Here is a 22,122-nt window from a genome sequence, read left to right as displayed (position 1 = left end):
ACTGAGAAGCTCTGCACTGTGCCTGGCTGCAGCAGCTCTTCTGCCTCAGACAGCTGCTGATCCACATAAACAGCCTATTGTGACATAGCCACATGATAGTGCATTTCCCTGAGTGCTTATTAGACACAGTTCGTGTATACATCCCCGTTATAGTTGAATGAAACACAGCTTAGGCATATGGAAAACAAACTGACTTGAATGTTAAATCGAGCAAACAATATGAGTTCCATTCTCATGCCAAAACTGGAAAATATTCCAGTGCGCTGTCTCCAAATTAATGGTCTCTAAGCCAAAACTGCAGCATGAGACATCAACCACAGAGGCTTGAAGAGGAGAGTGTGGTGTCACATTTCTCAGGCGCTGAGCATCTCATAGGCAGACAAAAGATCCACATGCCCCCGGGGCCCAAAGTGTCTAATGAGTGTTTTTACAGTTCCTCTGTCCTGTTTCAGCCTTTTAGGCAACCAGCCATGGGTAACAAAGTATCAGCAAATAATTTGTATGGCTTAATGCTGCTTTGAACCAGAGCTCTTGTAGGTAACTCTGGCCTCAGGCATCAATACAACGAGTATCAGCCGGTTCAGACAACTTAAGACCATAAAGTATAATTTTCTATGATTGACAGCTTCTCTGATAATAACTGCCCTGACAGGATAAACTTTAATTCAGCTCCATTTTGGCCTACAGTTGGTTTGTCAGAAGCTATATTCCACAGAATACCACATCTGGACTGATGTAGCAAAGCAGCATTTTTGCCAAACACAGCTTAGTAAAACCGAATCGACTGAAAAGTATATGTTTATATCCCATTTGGTGTCTTTATTTAGGAAAGATGTATCCGAAGTTGAAAACTAGTAACTAGTGTTAATCCAGTAACTTAATTTAAATCGACTGTCACTGCATGATTTTAGTTCAGCAGAGAGTCTCATGTTCTAAACATCACTGAGTTTGCCATAAAAGAGTACTGTGGATGTCTTAAATAGAGTATTGACTGATGTATCAAAAGATCATGTGAGAACAAGCACTGACTTGTTTAAGCATTTTCTACTAAATGAGAGTCTTCATTAACCGACTAAAACAGCAATCAAGTCCACAGGAAAACCATGAGATGCACACACGAAGTTGTCTTTCGAAACAAGGATATATAAATTGAAATTTTCCCCAATGAATCTTAAAAAAAACCCACCAGCTCTAACCATAGGACCACATTCCAGTGCAAAACATAAAAATACACTCACCACAAACAGGGATCTGGCTGCCAACAGTAGCTACCCAGAACTAGCTGCTCTTCAGTTCCTCCACAGTGCTGTAAGTGAAGGGCTTCGTTTTGAAACTTAACTCAGTCCACTAAGTGGAGGACAAGGACATCCTGAAAGTGAAGGGGAGGGGTGTCCGCCACGCATAAATCAGAGGGAGTTTGGTTGAGGAGAGATTGGGGGAGTTGCAATCACACATGACGCTGGTGCTGATGGGTGGGGCTGCTCTACTCTCTCCAGCTGCAGCCCACAGAGACTGGCTGACTCACATGTTCAAATAAACCACCACCTCTGAGTGTGTGAGAGTGTGCCTACACGTTTATGTCTGGAGGGAGGTTAAAGTGATGTGTCAGACCAATACTGGCTTTATAAGAAATGTTGAACATTGACCACTTATGTTTCCTTCTGCTGATATGAAAGTTTCTCTCTAATCACAGTCTTATAGAAGTCTTTAAACCTGTAATGGCATTTTTAAGTCTAGGCACATTTTATTTTTGATTTGATTTATTATTATATGAATTATCAATTTAAAAAGGTACCCTGGCGAGTTTCCTTGTAAACAAACAAAGTTTGCGTTTTCATTCAATGTTTCTAAAAAAGTTACATTGTGTTTTTGAGAAACATTATTAGGGGGCCTGACAAACATGTTAGATGCATTTCCTTCCTCACACAAATTTTTTTCTAAATCAGGTTTTTCTTAATGTTTTAAATTGTGACCTTTGTTACAGCCATGTCTCGCTTGTAGTCTTCTTTTTAATTGACTATGTGGGCTTATTGCTATGCTCCTTCTTTGCACGTTACCGCTACCGCTTGTCAATCAGTGTAATAAAACCAGCGGCAGAAACGCGCGTCACCATGTCTGTGTGCTTGCGTGTTTGCATTCTAGTGTGCACGTATGATACGAACAAAACAGGGAATTACAGTAATGGAACAAGAAGGAGCTGCCACCTTGAGCTGTTTCATGAAGAGCTGCAGGAGACAGGCTGCACACCTCCAACCTCTCAGAGAGGTAATCAATTCCTCTCACTGTGCCCTGCTGTTGGGAGACTCATGCAGTGTGCATGATAAAATCAGATCACGGTTGCTCACAGAATGATGGAAAAAGGCCAATTATTGCCTGACTTCTTTATCAAAACGACGATTGTTTGTTTGGTGCCCCCAGAGTTCTGTGGCCTGTAGTATTAAACCGCATTTGCTGTTGCCACCAGTAACTATACATGTCGCCAAATCAACCAGGACAGGAAATCTTTGAGACTGCCACTTTAAAGAATCTTATTAGTTTGGTGCTTAAAAGAGTTTTAGTCCCAAAAATAATAATAATAAAGTTGATATATAAGGCACTTACCAAAACCAGAGATTACAAAGTGCCTTACGACAAAGAATAATGAAAAGGAATACATACACATATGTATATATACACATGTATCTACACATACACACACACACCTTTACCAGATTTAAATCAAGTTACAAAAGCCTTACGATAAAAACATGTTTCTTAGATTGATTTAAAAGAAGATACGGATTATGCAAATCTGAGTTCATAAGGCAGGTCATTTCAGAGCCTAGTGGCCCTAACAGCAAAAGCACTGTCACCTATAGTCATACACCTTTGACATGGGAACTGTCAGTAGGTTCCTGCCCGAGGAGCTCAGACTGTGTTTTAGTTGGTATGGGGCTTGCAATTCAGCGATGTTGTCTAAGGCCAGGCCGTGAAGTGCTGTAAAGGTAATAAATAAAAATCTTAAAATCACTTCTGTAGCAAACCAGTGTGTAAAAACATTAAAAGGGGAGTTATATGATCCGTTTCCTAATTTTGTTTTAGTGGTCTACCTGCCGCATTTTGTCCATTCGGGGTTTGTGGATTTTTTTCTGATTTATGCCCAAAAGCTCTTAAAAATCTGTCAGCCACGTTGGTCTATGGGTTTTTTGTCAATTATTGAATGACAAAGATATAACATGGCCTGGTGAGTCTGTACATCGTATACAGTGTATGACAAAAATAAACCTGTGCAAACAAAAGAGCCTCTTGGTAGACAAGCACACCAAAATATATACTAAACACAAAAGTAGATGAGCAGGGACTTACTCATTCCCATCCATCCTGCCCCAACCACCTTACAGAAAAAAAAAATGTACTCCAATAAAAGATACTCATACAAAAAAAAAACAACTGGCCAGCAGCATGTAAAATAAATAAATGTTTGAATGTTTAACAGACATTGTATCCTGTACCTCAGAACCTTTTTGAGCTCTAGCAGTCTGTGCACCAGCAGGTGGCAGCAAATAGTAACTCTACATGAACATCTTGCAGTTACTTACTGATATGCCAATGACAGAGGGCTGAAGGTAATGACAGTGAGTTGAAAAGCCAAGTGAAATTGGACACATTTATGTGGAAAATAAATATTTCCTTTCAGTTTAAACAAAGTGAAGTGATGATAGGTTCCTCCGTATACTAAGAAACTACTTAATGCTATTAACTTGCAACCAACCCTTGCAGTAGAAGTAAACAGATCCAAAAGAAGCAGCAATAGGATTTTCCCCCTCACTCGATCACTGCTCATTGCTGTAGTGTTTCTACGTACTTTATCAACAAAGGCATCTTTACATTAAGTATCAGGGTGGTGACCTCGTTTGCTTGTAGTATTAGTCAGTGATCTTAAGTGTGGACAAATAACCCTCAGCATCTTAATCTAATTGTGACCCTACTGTCTCTATTATTCATCTTTAGTAACTGACCACTGACCCCCAGAGCAGCGAGCAGCAGCGGGAGGTAACAATACCAGCGTCAGATCTGCGGCAGGAAGCTGCAGATTATGCTGAGCTGCAGATGGATGGAGAAGATGGTGGAGGGGGTAAGTTCTGCGCACAGTGCCAAAGGGCCGAGGCAGCTCATGCCAGAAAGGGCAGTTTTCCGCCTGGCTACACAGCAGCAGGCTGCACGTCTCGGAGCATGGGGGGAACTCGGAGATGGATGCCATTTCTTCCTGTCAGCGAGCTCCTTTACTATCACCATCAAGTCTCCCGTGCCGACCAGGAGTGCCTGAGCACTCGTCTGAGCTTCGATCCCTGCAGAGATCACTCTATGCTCAAGGAGAGACACAATTCATGTGTCTTTCAAAGGACTAGCGCATATCGGTGGCCACAGCATCACATTACATTGAAAATTTCTTATAGCGGAACATATACTCTGAATTTAAGTCTAGTCCTAAGGCAAAACCTGTCATGACACCAATCTTTGTTGGGGGATATCCACGGAGGTTTTGTATGGGTTACTTAAGGTCATTTTCTCAAACCAGGATGAGCCATGAAATCATTCAACTGAAGTTTAAACATGAAGATCACTACTGGAATTACAAGGTTTTCATGTTCCCCGCCCTTCTAAATACAGTAGACTCAAATCAGGCGCAACTTTTTGTCTATAAAAGACGAAACAAGTGGAAAGGTTAAGGACACTGTAAGAATTTACATTTTTATCTTTGTGTAACACTGATAAATATTATATGCGCAGTAAATAATAGTTATATTGTTTTTTCACGCTATGCTAGATCATATTTATTATTTATATAATGATTTTGCACATTACATATGTGAACACTAGCTTATGGTAATCTGCTGTATATACTTTAGTTTTCTCGTTTTAATTTATTTATTATTTGTTATAACAAATAAAACTACACATTTTTTGCACTTATCTGTATCCTGTTCCTACCAACCTCTCTGGTCTGTTTCTTGTGCTGTTGCAATGCTAAATTTCTCTCCAGGGTATCAATAAAGTTAAATCTTAAAATACATACCGATACCAAACTGTCTATAATCTGCACTTATTTGTGGGTTGAGTGTTACGAAAGCCAAAACCACTAAAATAGAAATGTGAGAGAATGCAGTCTTCCATTGTGAAAGCTGCCTATGCGTGAGAGCACTTTGTATTTCATGTCTTAGAAAATAAAAAAGAAGCAGTCCTCTTTTTAGCTTGATGATAATATGTTTTTGACATTCTCCAACTGCTCTGAAATGTTTTCATAAGCAGATGTGGTACAGAAATTTCTAAATCCATGCTAGTTAAGGTACTTTAGAATCAGAGAAGAGTTTCATATGACAGGATATGTCTTAAAAAAAAAAAAAAAAAAAAAGGAGCACCCCAGGGCCCAGTCTAGATCAACAGCCCCGGGTTTCCATAAAGAGAAAAAGAGGATCAGTAGAAGAGCTTAACCATTCATGTCTGAGTGGTAAGTGCATTGTGACAAGTCCCAAATGAGGGTTTGATGAGAAGGGTCGTACTGTGACATGCATGGTGTCAGTCACAGATACACACACTGCATATAGAATACCTGGCCTTGTTTGAACTGGATTAGTGAGGTCTGCAACACACAGCTCTGCCTTCACTTTTCATCCCGTCAATCACTGAGCAAATATCTCTCACTGTTGACAGAGACAAAAGACCTGCTTCAATGCAGAGGAAATTTCTAATGCTCTCATTCTGAATGATGTGTTGTGGTAACGCTTTCATTCTGAATGATAGCGTTACCACAAACAGGTTTTTCGCATTAGAAGATGGTACAGCAATACTCACTCCAAAGTAGAATAAGTTGTTAATGATTTTTGTAAAAGATACACAACAAAAATGGAGACAGCTTCCAAAAAGCAAATTAAAAACTACAATGTTGTAGCAGCAAAAAATAAAAATCATGCCACTAAAATAATCCAGCCAGGGGTCCAGAATAAAAAAGGGATGCAAGTGAAACTCCAAAGGAGATTAAAAAGGCAGACAGGAGGGACGGAACAAACCTTTTGTCTACTGCACTAAATCTTGCAACTCTGATGGGGAATTTCAACATTTGCTGAAAACACGGCCCATATTTAGATGCAGGGAACTGTCTTCAATTCACATTTGGAAATATGTATAATCTATTGTTGCAAAAGCACCCTGTGGATTGTGCTGGATCTCAACCTGTTTTGAAGCAGCGTTTGGAATGTCCCTATTCCTTGGAGCATGTTTAATTCAGCAGTTCAGAGATCAAATGGTGAATCACCCAGTTTAAATTTCAGTTAAATTACATGCATGGACATCCTGTGTGTATTAAAATCCCCTCTGGATGGCAGTGTGTTTTTATTGTGGGGGTTGCCTGTAGATTTTTCCCATTCCTTGAGGCATGTTTAATTGAGTGGTGCTGAAAACAAATAAGTAGACTTCCCCTTTAAAATTCAACACAGTTCACACCTAGAAACACCATGTGTATTAACATTTGTATAGGGCTCTGTGAATAGTTCCGGACTTGTAGTGAAGCAGCTTGGCGATTGTTCGTATTCCTTGGACCATATTTAATTCAGAGGTGCTGAAATCATTTCATTTGCCCCTCACCCCTGTGCTCGGGTAATTAGCCTTCGGTCACAGTGGTGCTATCGCCCGAGAAAAACTACCAAATCGCAATGTCTCTGGCTGCATAATCAGCGCGGCCGCTCACCACTCACAAGACCACAACATCGACTGATCCTCCTGTGAGATACAATGGAGTCAAGGGCAGCTGTCAATCATGCAACGTAAGACTAAAGGGCCCCACGGAATGAGGTCATTCACATGGTGTGAAAAACAACTGAACTGTCCAATCAGGAAAGAAAATACATTCTGCACGTTTCTCATAGAAACTTTCGGTGGGAAAAACATGCTCAGGAAACATTCACTCTACGTGGAAAAAAAGCATTGACCAATGCACATCCATAAGTTAGACAAAGAAAAGACAGACTAGACTTCTGAACTGAGAAGTGACTGATGTAAAAAATTGAACAATGGTGTCTCATGAATAGATTTCTGCATTTGATCTTCATTCAGACAGAGTGGTGCAGAAAGAAGCCTGTTTTTTAACCCAGCGGTGACACGTGTTTTTCCACAGACACAGACCTACATTTGAACTACATTTTCTGAGGGCACAACCAAAACTTTTATTCTACTATGGGAATTACTGAGATCGTATTAAGATGTTTCTGACAACACTTTCTCCTGTTGTCTAGTCAGAGCCAGTATCTCTACCAGATTTGCCTGTTGGCTCTCCCCTCTGGGAGACCTGATTCTCTGAGAGCTGCACCTTAACACTGAGATGATGTATTACAAACATTCAGAAGACCATGCTCAATGATCGCACATGCCCCTTTTGACAACTGCAGACATCCCAACAAAGCCTATGACAACATCTCCTGTCCAACTCAATTTGCCTCATCCTCTAAACTCTTAGATGTTCCATCTCCTCCTCTGTCATTCCAAGGACATCCACCTTATAGCCTCTACATCCATTAATGGATGCTAACTGCAGCTAGCCAAGCATGCTCTGATATCATAATAATTGCATGAGGATATATAGTATGGTGAGCCTTAAAACCCGTTAGAAAATAGTTCAATATGCAATAGACTTCTCGATTTCTTTCTTTGACATCTCTTGTAGGACAGATGACATTCTTGATCATCTTATCATAGTGTAGCTATTAAACCTTAATTTCTTAAGGTTCAAATATTCCTCTCAGTACACCACAATCTAGCACACACTAGTAAAATGCAGATATGTCAGTGATGCTGCTGCCGTTTCATATATTTTTCTCAGTTATTTTTTGCTCTAAAATAAATTTCACTAGGAAAAAGATCATTTCTTCAAGACCCAATGATTCAAAAGTCCATAAATATACATACTCACTAATTTGAATTGATCTCTTGCTCAATATCTGGCCCCTTTCTTATGGCTGACATCTGGCCAAGTGTTTTAACATCCCCAGAGACAAATTTTGCAATCAATATGCCTCATTAGAGTTCCATGTCGATTAAAAATAGCCTTCACTTATAAAATACTGAAGCGGTTTTGTACAATTTATTATAATTGTTCTTCTGCAACTGCTGGTCTATAAGCATGAGAAAACGCTTTTTGGGCTGTAACAATAAAATTGCCTTTGTTCTGTTCAAAAATTAAGTACAGTCTAGTTCTGTAAGTTTTACTTCGTGGAATTTCATTACAATTTTGCATCAAATAAAGGCATAATTGCCTAAATGTTTAATGTGGTATGTTTACTTTTACTTTTCACAGTATATGCTCAGTTATTCACTGCACAGTCACCTTTATCACAGAATAAAATTACTGTGAAATGCTGACATAAAGATCAGCTTTCACAGAGGAAGCTGAACTTTTTTTCCCTGATGTCCATTTATAAGATCTGCCATATTGTAAAAATATGATACAAACTTTAATAATGCATAATGGTTAAACCATATTAAGTCAAGCATAAGCACTCAGGAATAAAAAATTCAATAATTAAATTCATGCATTATGAACCATTACCCTGCAGTAGGCTATACAATTCACAAAACACATAAAGTGGTTCCTAAATGCAATTTTAAATCAACTAATACAATAAATCAGACTTCCTCCAGTATAGGATCTAATAAAAAGCACTCCAATTTCAGGTTTCAGGATCAATATCTGAAAGACAATATAAGAAAAGACTAAAAGCACAAATAAAATAATTTACCCTAGTGATCATACAGTGACTTAGATATACTAACCAACCACTGATAATGATGAAAACTATCAGATAATCTACCTTCAGACACATGCAAACTGCTAGGATTGGTCAATTCAGTTGGATTAATTTCCTTTTAGGTCCCATAATTGTGAAGCAGGCTTGTTCTCATCCAAACCTGGCCCTCACCCTCTCAGAGGAATGTCAAGCTTTGATGGCCAAAGGATTGTTTTCTTGATTGAAAATATCTACTTTCACTCCAGCCATGTCATCACACGCAACCCCTTTTGTTTAAATCACCGTCTCCATGCTGCCTCTGTCTTTTGCTCTCCTTATTCATAACCTTTAGTTTTCTTATCTCTTTTGTCTCACTTTCTGTCCTTTATTTGTCTTTATCTCTCTCCATTGGGTTCTATTGTCTTTTCTCCATTATTTCCTGAGTACTGTCACCCAGTCTTCCTACCACTTCAGACTACCGTCGGATGCCTCCATTTGCTTCATGATGCATGAAAAGAGGCATTATACTGTATTATGTTACAAATCCCATTCTAAGAGGTTTTGAATTAAGACTCTGTGTTTGGATATTGAATGTGGATAGTAAAAATAGATGATTCATATTCTGGCGTACGGTAGTTTTGCGAAAGCCTTTCTACTCCAAAGGTGAAATCAAGGCCATGACAAGGTGAGGAAGAAATGAGACAAGGAAGTAACAAGGAGAAATGCTAAGTGGTGATGAAACCTTTAGAGTTTATATTGATGGCCAGTAGTTCAGAGTTCACAGAAGGTGGAAAGAGAATAAAATTAATGTAAATAATAATACAGAAGAAGAACCAAAGGCCCGAGTAGGGCTTAGCAATTTATTTATTTATTTTTTTAAATCAAATCATTAGTTGATGATGTATGACAAGCATCAGGACATGGTTCTGTATTATAAAGTATTCTGAAATTTGTGAATACGATTGGACTGCATCAATGAATTTCTTAGAAACTGTACTCTAAGATGTTAATAATCATTGGAAATCTATATTGTATAATGAAAAAAGGCACCACAATTTCTTATCCAACAAAGCATGATTATATGATGCACTGTGACAATCACATGATATAAATTTTAACATTGCTGCATGCTGATCAGGCCTTGTCCAAACTCCCACGACCATTATCTTCTAACCTCAGGAAATACTTTTACCGGTCTTTTAGCAAGTACTAAGAAAAAACCTATGTTTTGGCATTTAGGTATAAGGATTTTTTTCAAATTGTGGTGGAGCGTATGTATTAGGATATATCAAAAATATGTCAGCATATTCTAGCATAAAAGAATTACATGACACTTTCAAGAGGTTTATCAATTTTTCCTAAAACCTAACCAATAAAGTTACAATTAGGGTATTGACACGTAATAATCCCTTTGTCCCTGTTTCAGTAGATTGTTCACTCCCAGTGCTCCAGGCTAAAACCTTCACACAAACTGTCTGTGAAGATTCTCAGTCATCCAGGACATGGTATTTCTATGTGCTTTATAAAGGCAACTGAATTTGCTTGAGTTTCTTGAAGATGTTTTAACTCTCATCCGAAAGGCTCCATCAGTTCTAACTGAGTCCCAGGCATTTAACCTCGTGTGGGGTCGTTCACACCTTGAGAGTCAGTCCCCTCAGTCAGGCTGCAACTAATAATATTTTTCATTATTGATTCATCATTTTAATTGATAATTTTCGATTTAATTTTAAATATCAAATTGATAGTGAAAATTAACATTTCCCCTTGAAATTTCCCACAACAAAAGTCGTTCTTTTTTATTACCACCAGTCCAAAACCCAAAGAAGTTCAAGTTTACTATCATTTATGACAAAGAAAATACTGACATTTGGGAATCTGGAATCAGCAAATGGTTGGCATTTTATTAAGTTTTTAATTGCTTAATTTATTTTTTAAATAGTAGCCAGTTAATTTTCTGTTGACTAAACTAATCGATTAATCGTTGCAGCTCTATAAGGAACATACAGAAACCATTTAACAAGTAGCTTATCAACATACAAAAAACTGAAAGAAAATGTTCTAGATAAAAACACTTATCCAATAGTTGCCAAATAGTCAGCCATCTGACAAAAATGTTTATAGCCAGTAAAAAAAAAAAAAAATAATAATAAAGTCATTTATAGTATTTTTTTCCAGTGACATATTTTGCATGTAATCTAACAATCAGCCAGCAGACAAAAGGCCTGTTTGAATGCAGACTCAGCCATGGTCCTGTGATCCTCTCTGTGACATTTGGCAGTTTAAATTTTGTGTGGAGAGATCTAGATGACCCTGGCGGCTGAGTCAGTTTGTTTACTACTGAAATTGGCCATGCACTGACAGCAAGGGGTTTGGATCCTGCTCATACTACCATATGCTGTCATACTTCACACAGAAATAAAATGACTGCAAAAATTAAAATTTATGTTTTTTATATTCAGTCATGAGTGTCATTTTCGGTCATACACTGTAGCCATTTTAATACATTTATTTGAATGCAGTAAGAATATAAAATAACACTACTAATTATGATTATATTTATGGTATCAAACTAATGTAAGTGGGGAATGTGTATCAGTATATTTACAAACGAGAATATTGTGTTTTTATCTTGTGTTTATTTGTCTTACTGTATGAATAAAATAACTAATAAAATGCAAACTTTAGCAACAGCAAGGGTCATGGGAGAAATTTGTTATTTACTATGCCTATCCTGAAGGCCTAGCAGATACAATACCTCTCATACAGCTTCCTGTCATTCCTCACAGAAATGCACATTCTGCATTTCTTTGCTTCCCTATCACCAAAACACTCACATCCTCGTTTTTATGTTCCCTTTGCACAAACAGGTAGACAGTTAATATAAAAAACAGCCATCAGAATTATGCAGAGGTTGTTTGTCACACAACACACATTTTTCTATGTGCACAGTGAAAAACCCTTGGTTATCGGTTGGTATTTTACAAAGGTTACCTCCCTGAAATTGAGAGCTGACTCTACACAACAGAAAGCTTAATATTTTCTTCTACCTGTTCAAGTCTTTTTGAGTGTTTGTAGGAGTATGGCTGCAACCAAATTCCAGCACAACAACCTTATCAAAGAGTCTCCTAAATATCTTCCGTCTCTAGCAAAAACTGTATCTTCTTGGAATCTCAAAGTTAAAAAAGTCAATACAGCAGTCTTAATTTTTTATTACCATTGAGCCCACCTGAGCACATTTTATTTCCTTCCAGTCGTTCATCCACGTTAAGCAGGTGAGGCTACGAGGAAAAGTTGGCTAATTATTGATTCAACAGGTCATAACAGCTCAAAAAAGCCCGGCAGGTCCAGCTAGGACTGACAGAATTGACTGGAGCTTTCACAAATATGAGTGGGCAGCTCTTTATATGGCACACTGTCAGTGTTGCAGCATGACAAGCTTAAATTGATGTAATGTTACTCTGGGCAGGCTGTAATTGCCCCCATCTATCTTTGTCAGAAATCAGTTATCAAGGTTATACATTTTTTGGGGAAAGGCTGATGTTTAGCATAACAGATGTTTGTAAATAATTCTTTAAATCTGTAAGTACGATTTTTATTGCTGTAAATCATTAACTCGATATACTGTCACTTGTTGTACAATCAACTGTAATGCACTGATGCTGTTTCCAGGGAGAAGACACAGAGAACTCATGCTTCCAGGTACATCTCCCTTTTTGAAAAAAAAAAAAACAAACAAAAACAAAACAAAAACTCAAAGATATGGAAAATGGTTAAATACATGAATCCTTTCTCTGGAACTCAGGGTGGATTTCCATGGTTGTTTGAAATCTAGCAAGCATGTGTGACACCGACACAGATGCCAGATTTTCCAGCGAAGCTGAAAGTAATTGTACTTTACAGTGCTTGCTGTCCACTGGGAATCATTAGGTCATACACTGATGTTGAGTATCACAGATGCCATTCACATGTTAACTTAAAGGCTATACAGCATGTAACCAATTTAATTAGCGGAACAGTCAGTGATCGTCTCAAAGGGAGCCCAGGAATTTTAGTCACTATGCTGTCTATAAGGTGGTTTAAGATACAGGCCAAGCTGCCATTGTCAACAGCAGCTTGAGTGTAATTATATATTAATGGAAAGCATAAAAGTAAAACCTAGTCACAATCACAGAGCTGTATGAAAATTGTAAGAGGACATGCACTGGAACAGTTTTCATCAGTGGCAATGGCCCAAACACTGTCCTTTGGAAAAATGGTAAAAGGGGCAAAATTAGAATTCGGTCTAATGATCACAAAAATATTGGGTAAACAGTTGGGACTTCTAAATTATATCTGCTTAGGTGTTTTGAGGCCTGCAAGTATGTAAAAAGGAAAATAAATGCCTAAACATTAAAACAGCCCTGCAAAAACTGTACATATAATGTGATATATATGTATCCTTGATATCAAGTCATTCTAGTAATAAATTATAAATTGTAAAGCATTGTATGTTTTGTTTGTTTAACGGATGGTTATTTTGGAGGCTGCAGTTCGTGGTGCTGTTGAATCACGTTACGTTAAACTGAGATTTTTTAGTCTATCCCATTTATAACACTGATGGTTGGATAATTAATAGAAACACTTGTTAGTATAATGCAATAGCTTTGATGGTAAAGAGAATAAGAAAATTGACAGCTCCAAATTACATAAGAACTAAATGAGGACAGAAAACGTCAGACTAAAGCTGATTTAGATCATTTCTGCACCTACCGGCAAATGTTTGCCTTTCAGAGAAATCTGTCTTTCATAGAAAGATATACATCGCACATATGATCTTCACATGCTCATAATGCATAGTATGGTTAGTAATTTTTACATGTACTTCACATTAGATTCTAACATTGATTTGATTTTTTATTAACATAACATTTTTGTTTTTTACTTGCAAAATATGATGTTATAAATATAAAAACACTAACACTAGACTACACTAACACTAACCTCCAACAGTAGGTCTGAATAAAACTTTCTATCGACACACTGTGGTATAATGTATTCTACAGTGAGCATCTCCATACTGTAAGTCATACGTGAGGTTAATTTTAAGCGCAGGGGTGTTACTCTGTCTTCTCCAAAGAACAAAAGGAAGTAGATCATTAAGAACAAAACAATTTCTAAAGCATAAGAATACTCCCCGTTATATGCAGTATGTAAAAATTATATGGAGACAAGCCATAAATATGTCATTTTACAAAGCTAATGAGATAATACATGAACACAGTCACGTTTCTCATATATACTTTATGGGCCACCATGGAGAACATTATGTTATTAATGTCAAATAGGTGTTAGAGAAAACTGCTTGAATAATGGCTCTAGTGCATCAGATTTGGACATAACCTTGAAAATGATATTAAGACAAGGCCGGCAAGGCAATTCGCCAATGCATTTAAGACATTGATCAAGCCCCACTTTGGAAAACAGGAATGAACCTGTGTAACTCAGTGTAACTTAAACAACGGAACCTTTATATATCATATTAATTTGCTCTCAACTACGGTCACAAATGCACAACAAAGGAAAATTATAATCTCTAAAATTCAGTTTCAACCCCAAGATTCCTTACAACTAAATACATAAAAATACCAACTTTTTTTATGATCTGTAAAACTCTTTCCATGAAAAAATCCACTGTGGGAAGCTACAAAAAAAGCCAAGCTATGAAGAGCCAGGCCAAGAAGCTATCTTTTACTTTACAAATTTACATCCATGGATGAACCTGTGCTGGTCTGTCTGTGTTTCATGTCATCCATGTAAAATGTCTTGTGAGGAACTTTAAAAAGCTGAAAGCTAAATGTCAGTGGCTCTTACCTCTCCCTTGTTTACTCCACTGCCAGTTTTTTTTTACAAGCTTTTTCGTGAAACCTATCTTGGATCCATATCATTGAGAAAGATTTGAAGAGTAAAATTTCAAGTTATCCAAGTTTTAACTATGTGACTGAGTGGTAAAGATCCACGGTCAGCGTAGTAATATGTTCAAAAACATTAAAATGAAACATAGAAGCATGACTGAGTGATATATATTCAATACAGTGAGTTTCAACCACAAATAATTGCAGCCTGCCTGCAGGCAGACACTGTCTCATGAGGCGCAAACACTTCTTCTGTGATGATTTTTGAGGTATCATAAACAACATAACAAGGAGAACTGTGAGGTAATTAAATTAATGTGACAAGTCACATTTTGTCTATATAAATTGCATATGAATGATGTTTACATGTAATGTACATGATTATAGTTAATTATCCTGACAACTTTCAGCTTCAAATTATATTAAACTGGCTTGTAACATGCAAAATTAGATACAAGCCAAAGCAAGTAGCAGTTCCTACCACTGGCAGTGATTTCAGAGTAGTATTTTGAGTCTGTCTGGGTCAAACGGCTTGATTTGCATGGATTTAATATAACATATGTAATATGTAATATAATACAACATTTTTCAGCACTGTTGACACAGCCAATTCCCAGCCCTGTGGATAAACCCCATCCATCTGTTACACCAAGGAGATTATAACAAATGCTAACTATTAGCCAACAATGCTTGATCCAGGTCCTATAACCAACTGCACTGAGCTGAGTGTTTAATGAAATGTTTTGGGGGGTTTTTTGCTGTACTTTACAGAGATGTTACAGTATGTTTTCCAAATCAAAGTGACATTTTACTATCATGGACAGGACAATATGTTCACCTCCAAACCATGTCACCATCCTCAACCTTTTCACTGAACTTAGAATTTAAATGCCAACAAAAGCTTGGCATGGTTCAAAACAGTGACATAACTATGTGACATTTAAGAAACTTTCTGCAAGATGTACACTGTCTACGTGGATAATAGTCAAGAAGAGGTATGCAGCAGGCTGAAAATCAACATCTTAATGTGTCATATCTCTCCATTTCTAAATATATTATTTTAATATTCATTAGATGCAGAGCTAGAGGCACTACTACTCTCACTAGTGAATCACCCTGACTAGAACCCACAAGACGTGGGGCCAGAGGTCCTGGTGCAGTGATATGTTGGCCTCATTGTGCCATATTAAATTTTTTTGAGCTTGTCTGCACTAATCCCAATGAAAGCCAAGCGTACGCCAGCAGACATGCCAACTTCTGAAACCTGCTAGTGCAAAGGTGAACCCCAGGCTTCTGTATCTATCACAGCTGTCATGTCTGGATGGATGATTGTGGGAGCCTGCAGCAGGGTGGGCAGAAAACAGGCCAGGGTTAGTCGGGTCAGACTCCATAAGGTACTTAACCAACAGCCACCCACTCTATGGCTGCATGATATGGAAAAAACTGACGTTGCAATATTTTCTTGACTTGAATAACTATATTTGGAAAGAATAAATCATTCTACAATGATCGGGGTGTTTTTGTAGGGGAGTGCATCTGCATAGAAAGTAAAAATAATAAAAAAAAAACCTGAAAAATTACTTTTTGCTCTGATTATTTTTTTTGGAGCGCAAAACATCCTTTCTTGAACTTTAATGCTTTACAATTGGTTTCAATGCACCAAATACAAAAGCAGGTGAGCGCTGTGATTAGTCTTCTGAAGTGATTTGAGAGAGGGAAATTAGGTAGTTTAATACACTGGTTGGCACACCAAAACACCACTCTTCTATCAATCCAGGCTAAAGTCAATGATCTAGCATGTCATGATATTAATAATGCATGTTGCTTAACCTAAAATAAGGGGGCTCATCTGTGAATGAAGAGGTAGTGTGGTGTGTAAAAAGAATCCACAAATCCACAAAACAGACCATTAAACCATGAGGCTTCATTATCACATCTGGGAATTAACATGAGTGACAAAAATAAAAGAGCAGCTATACAACAGCCCCGAGTGGTTTACAAAAATAAAACTTCAAATATATACAATTTGTTATAAAACAAATAAACTTGTAATAAATAACTATATCATCTCGTAATAAATAACAAATATCAAAACAGAACCATTTTGTTTCACAAAATGTATTTAAAACCAACCTTTCTTAGCAACAGTGCCAAAGTAAAACGAAGTGTTGGTCATCATGGCTGAACAAATAAAGATTAAATCTTTAAAAAGAAAAAAATTGTTTATTTGCTGCAACTGGTTTATTTATCTGCGAGTACCTAGCAGATAAATATCTCTTAACATTCTTTCTCACATCTGTTGCATAATTTAATAAAATATAATACTTTTACTCTTTAGATATTTGTTTGCATTGACTTTGCCCCTGAAAAGCCTCTCTGAGGGGGAGTTTGTTCAGGTCTGTTTCTTCCTCTTGCATTAGCAGCACTGAAGCGTAGAAGAGGTAAAGAACTGGCTTCACATAGGAAACACTAACGTAGTCTTCCCCTGAAAGTGCATCTGTGAAGTTCAGCAGTGGGCCAAGTGACTTGCTGACAGATTCCAGGATATCTATATCTTGCCAGGTTGGAATTAGATGCCACAACTCCTTGTCTGCAGACAGGACCTCAGTTAAAGCCTTCTGCTTCTCTAGTATCCTGCTGATCATCATCTGTCTACAACCCCATCTTGTTTGGCATTGTCATACCAGGGAACCTGGTGGTCACTGACTAGTGGGGGTGAGACTGGTGGCTCGCTGTGCATGCAGAGCCTGTGTGTCACTCACTAGCAACAAACTCTGTGTAGTCAAGAACCTCAAATCGGAGTAAATTATGTTACATCAGACAGAATTCTTAGTAAATTAGTCATGGAAAATGAGAACCTTGAGTTTTCCTTTTGTAATCAAGCAGGAAAAAAGTTGTAGCATTACGTGTTTAATTCGCCTTACTTGACATTGCACGTCCTGCGATGTGACAATGCGCACGCGCACATCACGATGACAATGCTGAAACAATAAAATTGTGCAGCCCCAACCCTGTATGATCCCAAATTACTTCTCCAAATCCTGTGTAAGCTGCACATTGTTGTCGGAAAGACATGCTGTTGCAATTTTCCAAACATTTTACAATGCTTTAAGCATCATAAATAAAGTTGTACACCTTCATTGTATTGGGATGGCAGCAGGAGCCTCACAAATTCTTAGCAGAAGTGTAATATCCTTGGCAAGTGAAACTGCATTTATATGCATGACTAGATACTACTAAAAGTACTGTTTTTCATGTTTTGCGTGAACTGACACTCTTTTCATAAACAAATGTCGCTTCAATATCTGTCTCACGATGATAGTGACTTTACAAAGTGACTTGAAGTGATCTTCAATCAAAATGCTCTATACACATTGTTTCATGATGCTGCACTACCATGATGCACCCAATGACCTATGCATTAGAGCGGAAGCAAGTCAGATATGGGCAGGAACATTGCAACGCCTCATGCCCTGGTTCTATATGACATTATCACATCACACATCAAAGTCAATCACTTGCTGTGCGTATGCAGTCTCTCCATCATGTATTATCTCTGACATATGAATACGCACACGCTTCTTAATGGCCACAATATCAAATTAAACCCAGGGGGAAATTCTCTGCAGTTCTCAGATTGGAGAATTTCTGACCAAAGTAGGCATAGAATTCAATTTAAGCCAAAGAGGACATTATAATGTAGGTGAGTGCTTGAATGTAGCAATATCCAGCACTCTGCACTGCTGCACTGACAACAATGTATTTTTGGTTAACAAAATAAATAAGAATAAACAGTCATATAATAATGGCATGCAGTTTTTAATCTCATATCCCATTTCATTATCCATTAAGTTTGGAAACAATGTGAGATTCAGCCCCAAGGATGTGTGCTTATAAACATATGATCACTGCCTATTTGTCAACCCAAAATGATGTGCATCACTAGGCTGCTGGTGTGTGAGCTTGCAAAGAATATAATAGGGGGTAATTTAACGAAAGTCATACCCTGCAGGTATGCGTTGCCCTTAATCAGAAAATGAGGGGTCAATAGAAAAAAGTCAACTCGCCCCATTTGACAAAAATAAATTCTGATGTTTTGTTGCACCCAGAGGAGGTGACAAAGTTTTGTAATGATGTGATACCGAGCAAGCAGTTTCAAGTGACATCCCTTTTTCTGATAAATAATTCCAGTGAAACTCACTGTGCCTCTGTTTTGTCCATTTGTTTAAATGAAGCCTCAAATGTCACTTATTTTTACAAAAATAAGGTTAATAGGGTGGGAAGAACAAAGTCATATTCATGTAAATGTGGCTCAACACCTGGGAACACAGCTTAGCCAGTTAAAGCATGAATAATTAAAATAGCTGTTAAAAGCATTGTATTTCAATAAATAATTATCTAGGACATCATTATAAAACAGCAAACAAGCAAAAGCACAATCAAAGAGGCATAACTCATCCCGCATACTATGACGTTTTCGTATTAGAAAACGTAGATTCCCATTTTTCTGTTGTCTTTTAAGTGCAAGATTCTAAAAGGAGGGAATTTCCTAATCATTACTGATTGATTGAATCGAGTCACTTAATACCACCCTTGCTTGCATATCACTGCAGTTTCAAATTGGATAATACATGATATCTTCTCTATCTTCTCTAGGTGCTATCTACATCTAAAACTCCCAATTATTCACAAAATTTAAATAAACATTAATTTATCGAAAGACAAGGCATCTCACAAATTAAGTAGTAACATGTACTTCTGGAAGTGATTAACTCGTCTGGTAGCGTAAAGAACTACCAAACGACAACCTTATGTTAAATACAAGCTTCTGTATGTAGACATAAGCTATATAATATCATTGTGTTGGCAGTGGGGGAATAGGGATTTAACTAAAGCCATCATGTTTGGCCCACTTGAGTGCTAAGTATTATGGGTTGATTCTACCATAATAAATCTCATTTAACATTTCACTAAGCCACTTGGCACAAACGCCAGAGGATGTTTATAACATTTAGAGCCTTCCTGGCGTTTTGGGTTTACTACATGGCTGCCTGGCTACCGTGCAGTTCCATCCATTATTAAAACACAACTCCAACACACAGCCCCTGTGGAATTTAAGGAATCAACACACAATGTCATACTAAGTAAATAGCTGGAGATAATCCAAACAGAGAATTGAAATAATGCAGTTGACTAGAGCCTATAGAATTAATGAAGACTATGTTTCAGTATTCAGGTGTTTATCACGGTTGTCCTATCATAAGCATGTTAGCCTTACACAGCTTTATCTCCTTGGATAAACACATGACACAACTTAGGTCTGTAGAACTTCTGCTCAGTTCTTTGTCCACATTTGTGATTTCTTAGTCTCAGTTTATATTTATTTTGACTTGGAATGCCACTATTGGATGGTTATTCAATAATTAGTTGGACGTTTAAGGTTAGAGTACACAGTTCATTATGAAAGCTTTAGATCTCTCTTGAATTTTAAAAAAAAACTTCTTAATCATAGGTTTTACATTTGGAAATACAAGTTTTCTGTTTATTGGCTATTTTGGTCTTGAGCTGGAATAAGATGTGATATGCTTCGGTCTGTCTTGGCTTAGGCTGAGAACTACTTTGGGTTCAACTCCAACACAATTGGACTTAGTCTAGTAATTGACTCATAGAAAACTAGGGTGGTGTGGACTACAACCCTGTATACTTCCCAAAAATTGTGTTTCTGCATGTACAAATGCATGTTAAGTCAGTCATACGACCTGTGTGAAACATAGATTTCAACATCTCAAGGTCCAGTCCTTTCTCCTGTTCAGGATTAGGAGACCTTACTTGCATGAGTTCTTGAGAAGAACATTCTTTACAAAGATTCAATTTTGTACACATTTTCAATCTGATAGGTCATGAATATGGCAAAAGCTGTCATGCCTGTAGGGCTGAAGGATCTGTTCTTGTAATAGTTTCACATAAACAACCAAAACAGCTAATTACTTTTGCAGTCTAATGCAATCAAATTGAAAGTTACTGTTGTCCGCTTACACGTATTTTCAAGATTACTACTGTTACAAAATAATAACATTTAATAATATTATTAAATAAATAATATAAAACTTTCTGTTATGCTGATGAATGTGAGTGTGACACACAGTATAAACCCTTGAATCATACATTTAAACAGTGGTTTGCGTCATCTCATAAAGTTAACTTAACCATGTTTTAGTGTTTACATGACCTTTTCAGCCTTCAATATTTTAATCTTTTACACAGCAACACACACACACACACAAACACACACACAAGCACACGCACACCACAGTCCCACTGTAAGATTAAAGACTAAGCATACCAACAGCAACCCTTTCACTAAGCCCTCCCAGTGAAGACTCTACAATAAACAGTGAGACGTATGAATGTAAGCAAAAGAGAACAGCTCTATGAAACCCTCCAGCCCCGCCACGACTACACAATCAAACAGGCACCCAAAAGGAGAAATGTAACCACCACCAACTTTGCTCGTTCTCAACAAATATATAGAGGAAACTGACCAAAGCCTTCAGACCCAAACTGGTGCTCTGTACAGACAAAAAAGTGACAATCAATATTTTACAACAGGCATTATTTCTTATGCGGATATACATAGCCTCACAGAGTGCAACATTTTTTTTTGCCCTTATTCTTTCAGTTGATAACACAACACCCACCCTAATGGTCTCAGAAACATACTTTTACAGCACTATCACTTTCCCTTGGCTTTCCAGTGTTCACCTTAGGGACACTGTAGTACACACATTGTAGTACAGTACACATGAACAGCAAAGATCTCCGCTCACTGCCATCTGCTTCCCCAGGAGGCACAGCCTGCTCGTCAGAAGCTTTTTTAGAGGAGCAGGCTTCTTCACTGTCACTGAGGCAGGAAAAACACTGCTATCCATTATTTAAAGAGTTGCCACATGCATTCAGATAAGATGTAAAAGATATGCAGCTTGGAATCACTTGATGAGACTCATGAGAAGAAATAAATCAGGGGTATAATTAATCACTTTCTCAAATCCACAAAATGTGATCATGGATGAACCATTACAATTATTCGATAATTTTTTTTGCCTGGTTAAATTTGGATATCAGTTATGAGAACTTCTTCTTCTCAAATTAAAATAAATAAATGAATAAATAAATAAATCACAGAAAACAATGACAGCAACTTTTAACATCTGCCGTCCTCTAACAGCAGAGAGCAAACAATGTCCTTGGAAAGCCAATACAAAGATCAGACACAAGAAGGATGCAAGGTTTAGGCAGTTATTCCAAGATTCAATAGCCACATGTAAACACAAGTGACTAGCAAATGTTCTTCCATTCTAACAAATGTAGGTTTACTACTCACTAATAGTTACAAGTTGCAAAAAAAGCTTAGACATCAGCTTTACTAACTGTTCCATTCTGACTCTTCAATAAGTGCTGTACCTCAAGCATGACAG

The 22,122-nt window shown here is 37.5% G+C and overlaps 1 protein-coding gene across 3 annotated transcripts in view; it reads right to left on the bottom strand.

Annotated features, from left to right (window-relative positions):
- Window positions 1–22,122, bottom strand: part of LOC120795220 (SAM and SH3 domain-containing protein 1-like) — a 53,279-nt gene that overhangs the window by 15,990 nt on the left and 15,167 nt on the right. For 2 of the 3 annotated variants that reach the window (XM_040136917.1, XM_040136918.1), the window contains exon 1: window positions 1,239–1,365. The exons of the other annotated variant lie outside the window; for it this stretch is intronic. The gene's annotated coding sequence lies outside the window, so the exon portion shown is untranslated. Of the gene's footprint in view, window positions 1–1,238; window positions 1,366–22,122 lie in introns of those variants that run through there. 3 annotated transcript variants of the gene reach the window in all.

The sequence above is a fragment of the Xiphias gladius genome, chromosome 10 (genome assembly GCF_016859285.1).
Source record: "Xiphias gladius isolate SHS-SW01 ecotype Sanya breed wild chromosome 10, ASM1685928v1, whole genome shotgun sequence".
Classification (NCBI taxonomy): Eukaryota; Metazoa; Chordata; class Actinopteri; order Istiophoriformes; family Xiphiidae; genus Xiphias; species Xiphias gladius.
The sequence above is the reverse complement of the archived record's forward strand: the minus strand, read 5'-3'. Positions and strand labels throughout refer to the sequence as shown.